Here is a 12,984-nt window from a genome sequence, read left to right as displayed (position 1 = left end):
ACCCAACCCTCCCTGATGCGGTTACACTAGACTTTTATCTTTGGGAGAATCCCTACACTCATTTCTATGCAAAATCCACCATCTGTGGCAGTTAACAGCCTGTCCCTAGATTCTTTATCCCCAAACTGAAGAAGGATTAAAAAAGAAATATTCACATATATATGGTGCATTACCTTTCATTTACATGATGTCGTGTTGCCTCCACATTGCCATGTTTCCTCTAAACGTTCCATGAGAAGTAGTTATTCAGCTCTCAGACTAAATCTCAGATACATGTCAACAGCAAATTAAATTCTTACGATATTATTTTGGAAACATGTAAAGAATAATAATTCCATATTCTGATGCACAACTTTCTATTTATTTTTTTAGATTTATTTATTTATTTTAGAGAGACAGAAAGCAGGAGGGGGAGGGGCAGAGGGAGAGAAATAGAGAATCTCAAACAAACTCCCCACTGAGTGTACATCTGAATGTGGCACTCAGTCCCAGGACCCCAAGATCATGACCAGAGCTAAAATCAAGAGTCAGCTGCTCAACAGGCGGAGGCACGCAGGCACCCCACAACTTTCTATTTAAAACTGTCATTTGGAGATGGGAAAGCTGGCATTCTCCAGAAGCTGTCAAGGTCAGTGCCTCATTTGAACTTTTCTCTAATTTCTCACCGGACATAAGCTCTTCTAACTTTTAATATCCATACTGAGGACTTATGCTCCTCAGCTACCTTACGTGAAAAGCATGTGTGAATATTTCTACATTCTGCTTCCTCAAGAAACTATAATAAACTTTACACCATGAAATTCATCCTTCCATCCCCACACAACAATGGAAAGCCACACAAAGACTTTCACATACCTGGTACTCCTAAAATATTTGCTGAGTTCAAAAGATTATTTTCTACCAAAGTTTACATTTCATTTTATTTCTTTTCTATATTAACAGTAAATTTTTGCAAAAAATTATTGTTTTTTCTGTTCCCTTCTCAGAGGAAGTAGGAGCAATAGTCACAAGACATATGGAAATATATATTTTAAAATATGTTGGATTATTCTATAACGACGCCTTTCTGAGTACAAAGGTGTAAGCAATCTGTCACTTACCTGTTAGAACACCATAAATTAGTGCCAAGTATTTCCATCCCTTTTTGAAAGCAGCCTTTCCATAGAACACTGAAAAAAAATGCCCATTCTGCATCCCAGAAGGAATATTTTAAGGCATAATGATATAAAATATTAGCACCCTAGAGAATACTATTCCCTAGTCTTCCCTTCTTTATTAGTCAGAAACATCCCAGATGTTGTAATATGTTTAACTTTTGGTTCAACAATTTACCACAAAATAGAATAAGATAACCCTCCTCAGACTCAGGTTTGGTGGTTTTAGGTGCTTATTGGTATTAGTTAGCTGGGCTGACCAAAGATACAGGGGAAAAAGGGAAAATAAAAATGAATGGTGCTTGAGGACAGGAAGAAGAAAAAACAGTGTCCTTGGCAAAAGAGGATGTGGGTCTTCAAGAAACTACTCTGATCCCACCCAGTGCCCTTAGTTAATCTTCTGTGCTTTAGGAGACAAGCTTCTCTAGCTCTTGTAATTTTTTTGCAAGTACAATCCAGGGAAGGCAATACAGAGTGTTCTAAAACCAGAGGTTTGTTCTGTGTGTTATAGCCAAGCCCCCCTCCCCCCAAAAAACCACAGATTTATAGCAAGTGATCTGAGGATTCTTGTGTATACTGAATAGATATCTCATAGTTTTTCAAATTTATTTCCATTTGTTTTGTTAACGAATACTAGTAAAAAGTCACTTGTTAAGGAATTCGCTTTATTGAAATAATTTTATTGCACCCATATTTATAAAATCCTTTAATAAACTATTTCTTTATCACTTTATATGTGGTATCTTTTCATTCACATAACTATTCCATGAAGTAGGAATTAACAATGTCATTTCATATGAAAAAACAAAAAAACAAAAAAACCCTAAAACTCATGAGAGTTAAGCAGCTTGTCAGCTTTCACATTTAGCAAGTTCAGTGTGGAGATCTGTATTAGTGATTCTCTTTTTTCATAGTTTTTCCTCATTCCACACATTTTCCTGACACCAGCCTAAATTGAAAACCAGAAAGTAGTAGAAAGTGGTGATGAAGGAAATTTCTAATGGCTAGCAAAGGTATATCAGGTTGAGGAGTTTAGAATTAATAGTAAAGCAGCGAGAATAACTTGAAACACAGGTAGGTAGCCACAGAATATATGAGTGAAAATGTTCAGTGGGCACTTGGATTTTTTTTAAAGTATGAATTTCAAGATAAGACTGTAGAACTAGATTTTGATATTACTACTTGCAAACGATAGTTAAAATCAAGAAATTGGGTAAGGTCCCTCCACACCCCTTCCTCCTAGATAGTATGGAGAAGTGAGCCATCAACAAATTGTAGGGTTACGTCAAAATTTAAAGGAATACCTGAAGATCCTTAAGAAGCACATTCAAAGAATCATGAGTAAAATCACAAGAGGACAGTGATTTGGAACCCAAAGGAGTAGAGTTTCAGGAAGGAGTAAATTTTCTGCATAAGATGGCTATCTGAGCATTAGTACCTAAACCACAGATGCATATAAATTCTGATTGAAATGATCAGCTCCTGGACAATTAAAAATAGGAAAATTTTGCATGTGGACCAGAAACCAAGAATTCTGATTTTATTCCTCAAAATCTTCACAAGTTCCCCAAACTTCAAATACTCATTGACTGTGGGAATTACCACTATCTTATTCTCCACCATATCTACTAGTAAGCATTTATAAAAACCATTTCATATTGTGCATTAAGTTATCTATTGGTTACTAAGTGAATGAATGAATTAAACAAGTAAACCAAACTGAAAAAACGTTTGAATGGGGGCACTGGGTTGGCTCAGTCAATTAAGGGTCAGCCTTTGGCTCAGGTCATGATCCCAGAGTCCTGGGATTGAGTTCAGCATCAGGCTCCCTGCTCAGTGGGGACCCTGCCTCTCTCTCTCTCTCTCTCTCTCTGTCTTTCATGAATAAATAGATAAAATCTTTTTTTAAAAAAAAAAGCTTTGTGATAATTTATAATTACTCCTGAAAAATTACCTCATGATGGTAGATGAAATAAGCTGGAGAGATCCTTTCTGAACTACTCTAAAACTACTAATTTAGAAAGACAGCAGACTGAAATGAGGTCAGGTCTTGGGAGACAACTGATAATCATCTAGGAGTCCCTCCAGTGGTGTGCCTCAGTAGCACTTAGTGTCAATGGCACTGAGACACTGAATCCCACTAAACATCAAATAGGACCTTGAAAATGTCAGGTTGTCTTCATAATACAGTGTGATAGTTTCCATGAAGTGGTGTAGAATGTAGCATCAATACGGAGGACCTTTGGTGGACATTTGCTGGTTTGATGAAACATATCTAACACTTCAGCAGGTACACCTTGCCTGCCTCCTGAAGATGCTAAAGATGAGCTATAAGAACCACCTTAGTGAACGCTGATTGATACTACCTGAAAGGAGTTTGTCTTCCTTCTTTGAAGGAACTTTGATTTTTCCTCTGAGGACCCACAAATTCTCCATTTGTAGTATGAGATATGAGTAGCGTTATGCATCAAGGGTGGGAATATGACTCCTGTGTGGTCGGTCAGAAAGCATTTCCCCCAGTTGTAATGATTAGGTCAGGGATTTATTAGCAAGCAAATGAAAAGCAAACTCAAAATATTTGCTTGGACTCTTGAATAAAGTCATTTTTTTTCCTAGTAGAGTTTCTTGAGTGGAGTACCTGGGACTCTTGCCTATGATCTTGCCATAGGTGGAGAGAGACTTATCTAAAATGGAGCCAACCCAAAAGGAAGCAGAGCCAGCAGACAAGCAGAAGAAACCCATTTATCAAAAAATTTTAACTATAGAATTTGCACATTTCCAACTATTTTATCATCTTTTATTCATTTTACATTACTGTTCTTTGCATTCATTTAAATAATATAATGAATATATGTATGCTTAACTCTATCCCAAGTGCTAAAATATTACCAATAATTAAATCCATTTAGCCCCTTCCTTATCTGGTCCCCTCCTTCAACCTGAAGGTAACCAATACCCTGATTTTTGAATATATCATTACCTTGCTCTTAAAACTAAAATATCCTAATTAAATATATATACATGTGTGTGTATATATATATAGAGAGAGAGAGAGAGAGAGAGAGTTCAGTTTTTCCTAGATTTGAAATTTAAAGAACATAGCAAAGGGATAAAGAAAGGGGGGTTAATCAGAAGGGGGAATGAAACATGAGAGACTATGGACTCTGAGAAACAAACTGAGGGCTTCAGAGGGGAGGGGGGTGGGGGAATGGGATAGACCGGTGATGGGTAGTAAGGAGGGCACATACTGCATGGTGCACTGGGTGTTATACGCAACTAATGAATCATCGAACTTTACATCAAAAACTAGGGATGTACTTTATGGTGACTAACATGATATAATAAAAAATATTATTATAATTTTAAAAAATAAACAAAAAAAATAAAGAACATAGCAGACTATATGCAGACTTCTAGGAATCGCTTTTATTTTTTCATTCAACGTTATGTATGTTACCAAGTTTTATATTGTTTTTTAAATGCAATTGTGGATTTATTTTTGCTGTCATAACATACTCTACTGTATGATTATTTCAAAATATATTTACCCATTATCCTGTCAATGAATATTTGATTACTATGAACAATAACTATGAACATTTTTAAATATGTCTCCTACAAATGTAATTGGTAGGTTGCAGTATGTGGCAATATTTAGCTTTACAAGGTAGTATCATAAATTTCCACAAGGGGTCCAGGAAATGCAATCAAATATGTGCCAAAAAAGAAGAGACTAGAACATTTATAAACAGATCAAATACATCCACTTGATGAGGGGAGAATTAAGTTAAAAAAATGTTCTATTTTGCTGTTGTTGTTTTACTTAAAAATACGGATAAATTTGCAGTCCACAAAACAATCTGGGTCTGTATTTTTCACTGTCAATTTAAAAAAGGCAATTTTTAGCAATATAATGAGATAGATGGTAGCTATACATGTGGCGAACACAGTATAATGTATAAAATTGTCAAATCACTAAGTTGTACGCCTGAAATTAACACTGTGTGTCAATTATACTCAAATTTAAAAATTGCCAATTCTTAGCCACTTTATCTGTGTCATATTTAGAATAAAATTTTTGAGCACTAAAACAGACTGATGTCCTGTGAATGGAAAAGAGTTTCTATGAAACAGAAGAACTTTCCCTTATTTACTAGATAATATTAGAATATGGGATCTAGAAAGTTAGATTTGAGGTATATGATTCCACTTTTATTAACAAGAAGCATACATGTACAAATATTTCCATCTACTCCTACATACCTATATTAATTACAGATGACTTGTAGGAGGTTAGGCGAAGCATGGTAATGAATTAGAGAATTGCATGGTATCATAAAGTTCTTTGTTCCCTAGAATATGGCCTGGGCTCAAAAGCCTAGTCAAGAATAAGATCTTCTGTTTGGAAAATGATAATGAAATGCATATTTTTTACTCTCTTATTGATAGGTTACAAACCCCTATAAATAGATGAACTTCCAGCTCCTTGAGTCCTAAGAGGACCTGGTACCTTCTAACAGACTGCCTGCAGAACCTCTTAAAGAACTTCTTAGAAGTGAAGAACTAAAAAAGATAGCCTAATTAAAATAGATTTACCTTCATCCTATTTCATAATTTAAACACCCAATTTGAAGAGGTAGTGGAAGGAGATGAATAGGTGAAGCACAGAGGATTTTTAGGGCAGTAAAAACAATCTGTATGACACTATAATGACGGATATATGTCATTATACATTTGTCCAAACCCACAGAATATACAAGAGCAAGAGTGAACCTTAAGGTGAACTACAGACCATGGGTGACTGTGACGTGTCGATGTAAATTCAACTGTAACAAACATATGGTTCTGGTGGGGGATGTTGATAATGAGGAGGCAGTGCACGTGTGGGGGCAGGAAATTCATGGGAAATTTCTATGCCTTCCTCTCCATTTTCCTATGAACCTAAAAGTGTTCTAATAAAATGATTTACTAGCTGATGCATAGACTTTTATACACATATGCCAGGTTTTTTTTTTTTTTCCAAGGTATAGTTTCTTGAAGTCATGATCTATCCTGAAGCTATAACAATGATGTATTCTTTAGGTCAGCCTCACTTACAGATGTCTTGGAACTCCAGCCCCTGCCTTTGGCTCATGACACAGGGAAAGAAAAAGTGGATTCCCTGAGGTACACAGCAAACTGTGGTCAATAACTCCTTCCCACATGGTCTCTTGGTCTCCGAGGCTGATGCAATCCTTTAATTATCAGAATGTGTGGTGCGAAACCACCTCCACACTAACAGGCCCTTTGTTTATCAAGTCCCCAGTGACAACTTCTTTCAGCAACAATGGTTTCTTGGCAAGAAGCTTCAGTGCCAAATCCTACTGCTGAGCTACTGAAAAGGGCTGCTCTGAACAGGCTTAAAATCCCCCAACATAATGAAAGATTTTCTGAAGACATTACATCAGCCACCTTGAATGGAATCTTTGTATCTCTGTCTCCAGTGCCCTGCCCAGTCATGAACTGCAACTGAAGACTCCTGTCTCTCTCTGTAACCATAAGCTCATGCCAACTCCCTGCTTTTACTCAGAACATCTTCCTGCGATCGCTCTTCTCCTGCTTCCTATCACTCAGAGCATGGGCACAGCGCCATCTACACATTCAAGACTTGTGTGATCCATTGAAGCATCCACTGTTTACACATATGGCACCTAAGTGTACCTTGATGATGTGCAAATCACTGTTCTCATATTTGCAGAAGACTTTTAAGTAGGGATGCTCTGAAGCCCAGCTTCAGTCTGGGTATTCAGCCAAAATAATTTATCAGTTTAGACTTCAGCATTTGAAAGGCTGAAGAGACCAGGGCCTGCATCAGTGTCATTTCTGGTTGTCTCTGCCCTTCAGGAATAGGACTGCATTGGACTGGGTCCAATCTGCCTAATGGTACAATTACAGATTAGTCATGGCATTCAGATTCACTGTCGATATATGAATATTTACTTTCAAATATTAATGACCGTTCTAAGTGTGACTTGGAGAAAATACCTCCTTTTATGTTTTTATTTTTTTCACTTTGGTTTTCTTCTGGATTTGAAATATTTTGGATATGATTTGGACCATCATTCTTTTTTTTTAATGTTTTTTTATGATATTATGTTAGTCACCATACAGTACATCCCTGGTTGGACCATCATTCTTATAATACCAATAATTAGAATACTAACATCTTTCCCAAAATGTGAGCACACACATGACAGCCACAGCTGCAACGGACAGCAAATCACTTCAGGAACAGGCACAAATAGGATCACAAAGCAAATGAAATCGCACAAGTTCTTTTTCCTTTTTTTTTTTTTAAATCTAATGCCTCATTGATAAAGAAAGGAATCCTATTTTTGGTTCTTGCCTCAAACTAATTAGCCAAATCATCTAATAAGGCTAGCACAGTCCTGTAATATTTAAATTATAATATTTAATTCTGAAAGATTTAAATCTCTTAAAGAATGAAATTTACCTTTAAAAATATTTTTACTTTTTGTTTGGTTTGGACATTTGTAGAGAATGATAAGCACTGAAAAGGGTCTTTATGGATTCCTGCAATGAGACATTGAAGAAAGTTTCCAGCATAGGGCAGAAAGGAGGAAGGAAAGAAAGAAACATTAAGATGCAGGATACTGGGTCAAGTTAGAAACACAGTCTTTAAAAGGAAGGAAAATCAGCTTTTCGGGAAACTATCCAGGGTTAGTAAATGCTCTAGGTACCACATCTGGTACCCACAAAGATCTTCAAAATAATCTCTCAGATTGCTTCCCAGCGGAGCCTGCTACAACAGAAAATGACCTCTGGTTCCCAGCTACTGAAAGAAGACTGAAGATTTAAAAAATACCAACATTTCTGTTCTTGTGGTGTTTTGATAACCTTGGAGCATGAAAAGTGTCATGAACAGTAAAATTCTCAAATACATTGGACCGTGAGAAGCTGAGCTCTTCTGAGAACATGAAGCAGGACTTTCTCAATCATTCGTGTCTTTCCACAAATACTCCTAAAACTAGAAGAGGTTCCCAAAATATAAAGGACAGGTCCTTCTCTTCCCTGTAATTTTAAGAAAATACCACTTTTACTGTCTTTTTTTCCTTCCCACTTCTTTCAATCCTTAACTTTCCCCTCTGCTTAATCTTGTTAGGAAAGCCGCTCACTTCCAGCTGCCCTCGCATCATTATTAGAAAAGCCTTCTCTACCACAAAGCTGCAATACACCTTGCCATAATTTCCTTTACTTCACTGGCAAGTATTTTCTATTTAAAATTTTAACTATTTTTATTTCCCATGGTATAAAGAATATTTTTCCATATAGCTATTCACACACTGTCTTAGCAACTCTTTTGAATCATTTATTTTTCCCAGTATTTAAATATCACATTAACTTTATTCCAAAATCTTATACATATTATGTCCTATTTCAAAGATTTGTGTTCAGCTTCAGTGATACGTCTATTCCATTGTTATACACGTTTGTAAATATTTGTGGCTGGGTGCTATATTTAACTGATAGACTTTTCCCCCCATTTTTTGCTCAAATTACCTGTCAATGTTTTGCATATTTATTTTTCAAGGGGAAACAATTTGTCTACTTAAAACTATATATTATTAGTGGTTTTACTGGGGAACTCTTTCATGTGTAGGTTAACTTGTGGAGAGTTGAGATCTTTGGATGCTTTGTCTCTTTCAGATATCAGGCAGAATTAGAGGAAGCAATCCCTGGCAACCACAAAGGACCTGGAAAAGTCTGGGTTTCCCACATACCAGAATAGAGAACCTCATAATTCACAAAGCACTAAGTAAAGTATTCAAAAGTGCATTGCCTCAATAGGGAGGAAATCTTAATCATAAAATAACACTGTTCGAGTCCCATTTAACAAAGTTCAAGAACAATTATAGAAATGCAAAAATATCCAGCAACCAAGGTAAAAGTTGTCATGTCTGACAGCCAATCAAACATTACCCAACATGTAAAGAGACAGGAATATACCATCCATTACATGGGAGCAAAAACAACCCATTCAACGTCCCCATGCACACACACATACAATACGACAATGATTATAGTATTAGTAAATGAGTACATTAAAATTATTATCACTGTACTAAATATCTTCATAAAAGTAGAGGAAAAGATTGAATATGGTAAGTAGAGACATGGGAAACAAAAAAAAGCCAAGTTAAAAAGCTAGTGATTAAATACATAATAACTGAGATGAGAATAGAAGATGAACAGATTGGCCACTGCAGCAGAAGAGAGTAGTAAACTTGAAGACACTACAATAGAAACCATCAAAATGAAAACAGAGGGGAAAAAACAAAGGACTGAAAACAAATACACAGAGCATCCATGAGCTAGGAAAACACTTCAAAAATCCTAGTGTATGAATAATTGGAACCTCATAGAAGAGGATGGGAGAAAGGACAGAAAACAGAAATAATAGCCAAATTATATCCAAATTTAATGAAAACTCTATATCCACAGAGTCAAGAATCAAACAAGGAACAAAGTCATGATGTACACCACACTCAGAGATACATCATGATACATTGGTCAAAACAGTGATAAAAAGAAAATGCAAAACAGCCCAAGGGAAAAGACAATCTATGTATAGCAGAATAAAGATAAAAATCACAGCAAACTTCCCATCAGAAACACTGTAGACCAGTGGAGCAGAAGAGAATGGAGCGACATCTTTTAAATACTCAAACAAAAACTGTCCACCTCGAATTCAATACTCACCAAAAACAACTTTAAAAACAAAGCTGAAGTGAAGACGGTCAGACATACCAAATTCAAGAGAGTCTTCAGGACCAGCCATCGCTACAAGGAGGGCTAAGGAAGTCCTCTAGTGAGCAGATAAGTCCTACCAACTGGGACTCTGGATCTGAAAGCAATGAAGACCAGCAGGAGTGGTAAATATATGTGCAAATACAAGTCATACGATTTCTACATCAGCAAAAGCCCACAATAACTCGTTTTTCTTACTCTAGAAGGTGTGCTTCGTTAAACATAAGAGAGTTTCCATTTTAATACTTTCCCATCCAGGTACCAAATATTTAAAACCTAAATTTAAATGTCCTCTGTCAAGAGGCTATATCAGTAGCCACAACCTCCCTCCTAAATCCCTGCAAGTTAAGTCTGCAAGCTTCCCATAAAACAGCCCCAAACCAGGCTCAAAGCTGAATGTGGTGCAATTTCTAAAGCCTTGTGGACTGTGAGATATATCAGAAATGTAACAAAAAATGTTCTCGTCTTCAAGAGAGAACCAAGAGATTTTAAGGAATGGCTCTGTGCTATAATTCAGGGATCTAGCAGCTTTCTCAGGTTTCTATCAGCTTAGATAACCTCCTCCCTCTGAGATTGGAAATGGTCACCCAAAGAGCAGAAGCTACATGAGCCAGCCCTATGGTCCTGCAATTGTGTGCTCTGGTGGGAAATGAAACTGTGTGAGTAAAGTGACTTTAATAATCTATTCCATGAAAACGGATTTGAACAACATTTACAACAGTAAGTATGATGAAGTGGAAGGATCTTGCTATTTATAGGAAGAGGTAGCAACATGTATTTGGGACAAAATCAGCAGTAGACAACACTCTCCAGATGGCCGCTGGGTAGCAATAGCAGGGTTCACATCTGGTTTGCTGCCAGATTTGAGGTGTTTTGAAATCTAGTTGGAGAAGGTGTCAAATAAACCATTTACAGACCTTGTGACTACAGCACAACACTGTTCAGATCTTTAAGAGAAAAACAGGAGAAAGGATTTTAAACCAGGAGGAAAAAGGAAAGGCTTATTACTAAAAAGAATTGAAAAAATATATTTTTAAGGGGGGATTTGTCACACCTGTGGACAGATAAACTAAGCCAATGTTACGACAAAGCTCAGATAAAGACCAATTTCCAGAACGATTTCCTAAACAGGTAAAGGAAAAAGCCAACACCTTCATCCTGTTCAGATGAGGATGACCTGGTTAATGGTAACTTCTGTGGCTTCTACACCCCTTTGGTTAACTTGACTCTTATGAGATCTTTCCACAAGGTGGCATTCAAGTCAAGTAGTAGGTTAAATCCGGGCTCCAAGTTTCACCTAGTCCCAGAGGATTTTGTACTTTGTCCATTCAGTTCCCTATTTACCTTGGTTTCTTGATTTCCCTTCTACTGTGCTGGTCACTCTTCATTCTCCTGTTGATTCCGCCTTTTCTGACTGCTAAGGTTGTACGTCCTAGGTCCTCTTTTCCTCTGTCAATACGCACAGCTGCAGTAAATGCATCCAATCCCATAGCTGTAAATGTTACGTAACTGCTGAATATTCACACATTTACAGCTGCATTCCAGATGCACTTGTGTATCTAACCGCCTGTCCAAATCTCCACTTCGTTGTCGTATAAAATCTCAGTATCAAAATGTCAAGAAATGAACTCCTGATTCCACTTCCAGTCACAGCTCCCCACCCTCCCACCACTACCGTGCTCCTCTCTCAGGAAAGGCTTTTTCTTCTTGATTGATGGAAAGTCCATCCTAGCAATTTCCCAGGTCAAAATCTTTAAGTCACTGTTGGCTCTTCTCTTCATACCTCATATCCAATCTGATATAGAATTTTGCTAGTTCAATGTCCTATATACTAAAACATAGCTTTATTTGGTGCATAAATTCCTGTAGATAATATTTGTTAATTGAATTTCAATTACACCTTCACTTATTAAAAAAGTAATAATTTGACTCACAGGGTGCCTGTGCGGCTCAGTCGGTTAAGCACTTGACTCTTGATTACAGCTCCGGCCATGATCTCAGGGTCATGAGATTGAGCCCCTCATCCTCCCTGCTGACCATGGAGCCTGCTTAAGATCTCTGTCTCTCCTTCATCCTCTGCTCTCTCTAATCCCCACTCGTTCTCTCCCTCTATGTCACTTTCTCTCTCACCTGTGCACATGTGCACGTGCACAAAAAAATTTTTAAAAATAAAATCTGACTAACTAGTTGGAAAATTATGACAAAATTGTCACACTTCATCACCTGTAATGCAGAATGCATACTTGACAGAGAAACATGTAAAAATTCCCTGATAATCATAATTTATGTTAAATTATCACAATGCCTTTCTTCTTTCAAAGCACCGTACATCTCTCAACCCCCTCCCTGAATCTGCTGAAAATCTGTTAACTCTAGAGCTTGGCATTCCCACTACAGGGCAACTGCACTTCTAAGGATCCCTTTGCTTACTCGAGTTTTGAACAATTACACTTGCTTCCAAGAAGTCTAATTCCTGGGGAGTATTACACAAAATACTTAACTACTAAAAATGACAAAAGTTGCCATTATTGATGAAAATTAGAAATGATGGAAATTCAAGTAAGAATAAAAGACTGCTGGCTTCTTTTTGTCATCTGAGAGTCATATGCTGCCTGGGAGGCTGCAATACACACGTGGACAAGTCAAGGGTAAACACTGGAAAAGTATGGAAAAATATACCGTTTCATATTAGTTAAGGACACAGGAGTTATGTAATATCAACATAAATGAATGGTAGTCCAACTGAAAGACACCGAGAGCTCAGTGAGGGAGGTGCTAAAATGATTATGAATGAGAAACAAAAATTAAAAATAGGCAACAGCAAAACAGGAAATAGTAAGACTCTGAGAAGTGTTGTAAGTCAGTTTGACTACGTCAGGGTAGAGAATCTTGACAAGTTAGGAATTCTTTTAAAGAACCAAGTTTACACCAGAATCAAAATGTTAAACTAAATAAAAAAATAAAATAAAATTAATGGTAAAAAGAAGAAGAAGCAGAAGAAGAAGCAGAAGAAGAAGCAGAA

This window comes from Ursus arctos, unplaced genomic scaffold, assembly GCF_023065955.2.
Source record: "Ursus arctos isolate Adak ecotype North America unplaced genomic scaffold, UrsArc2.0 scaffold_23, whole genome shotgun sequence".
NCBI classification, from domain to species: domain Eukaryota; kingdom Metazoa; phylum Chordata; class Mammalia; order Carnivora; family Ursidae; genus Ursus; species Ursus arctos.
Note: the sequence above shows the minus strand (reverse complement) of the source record.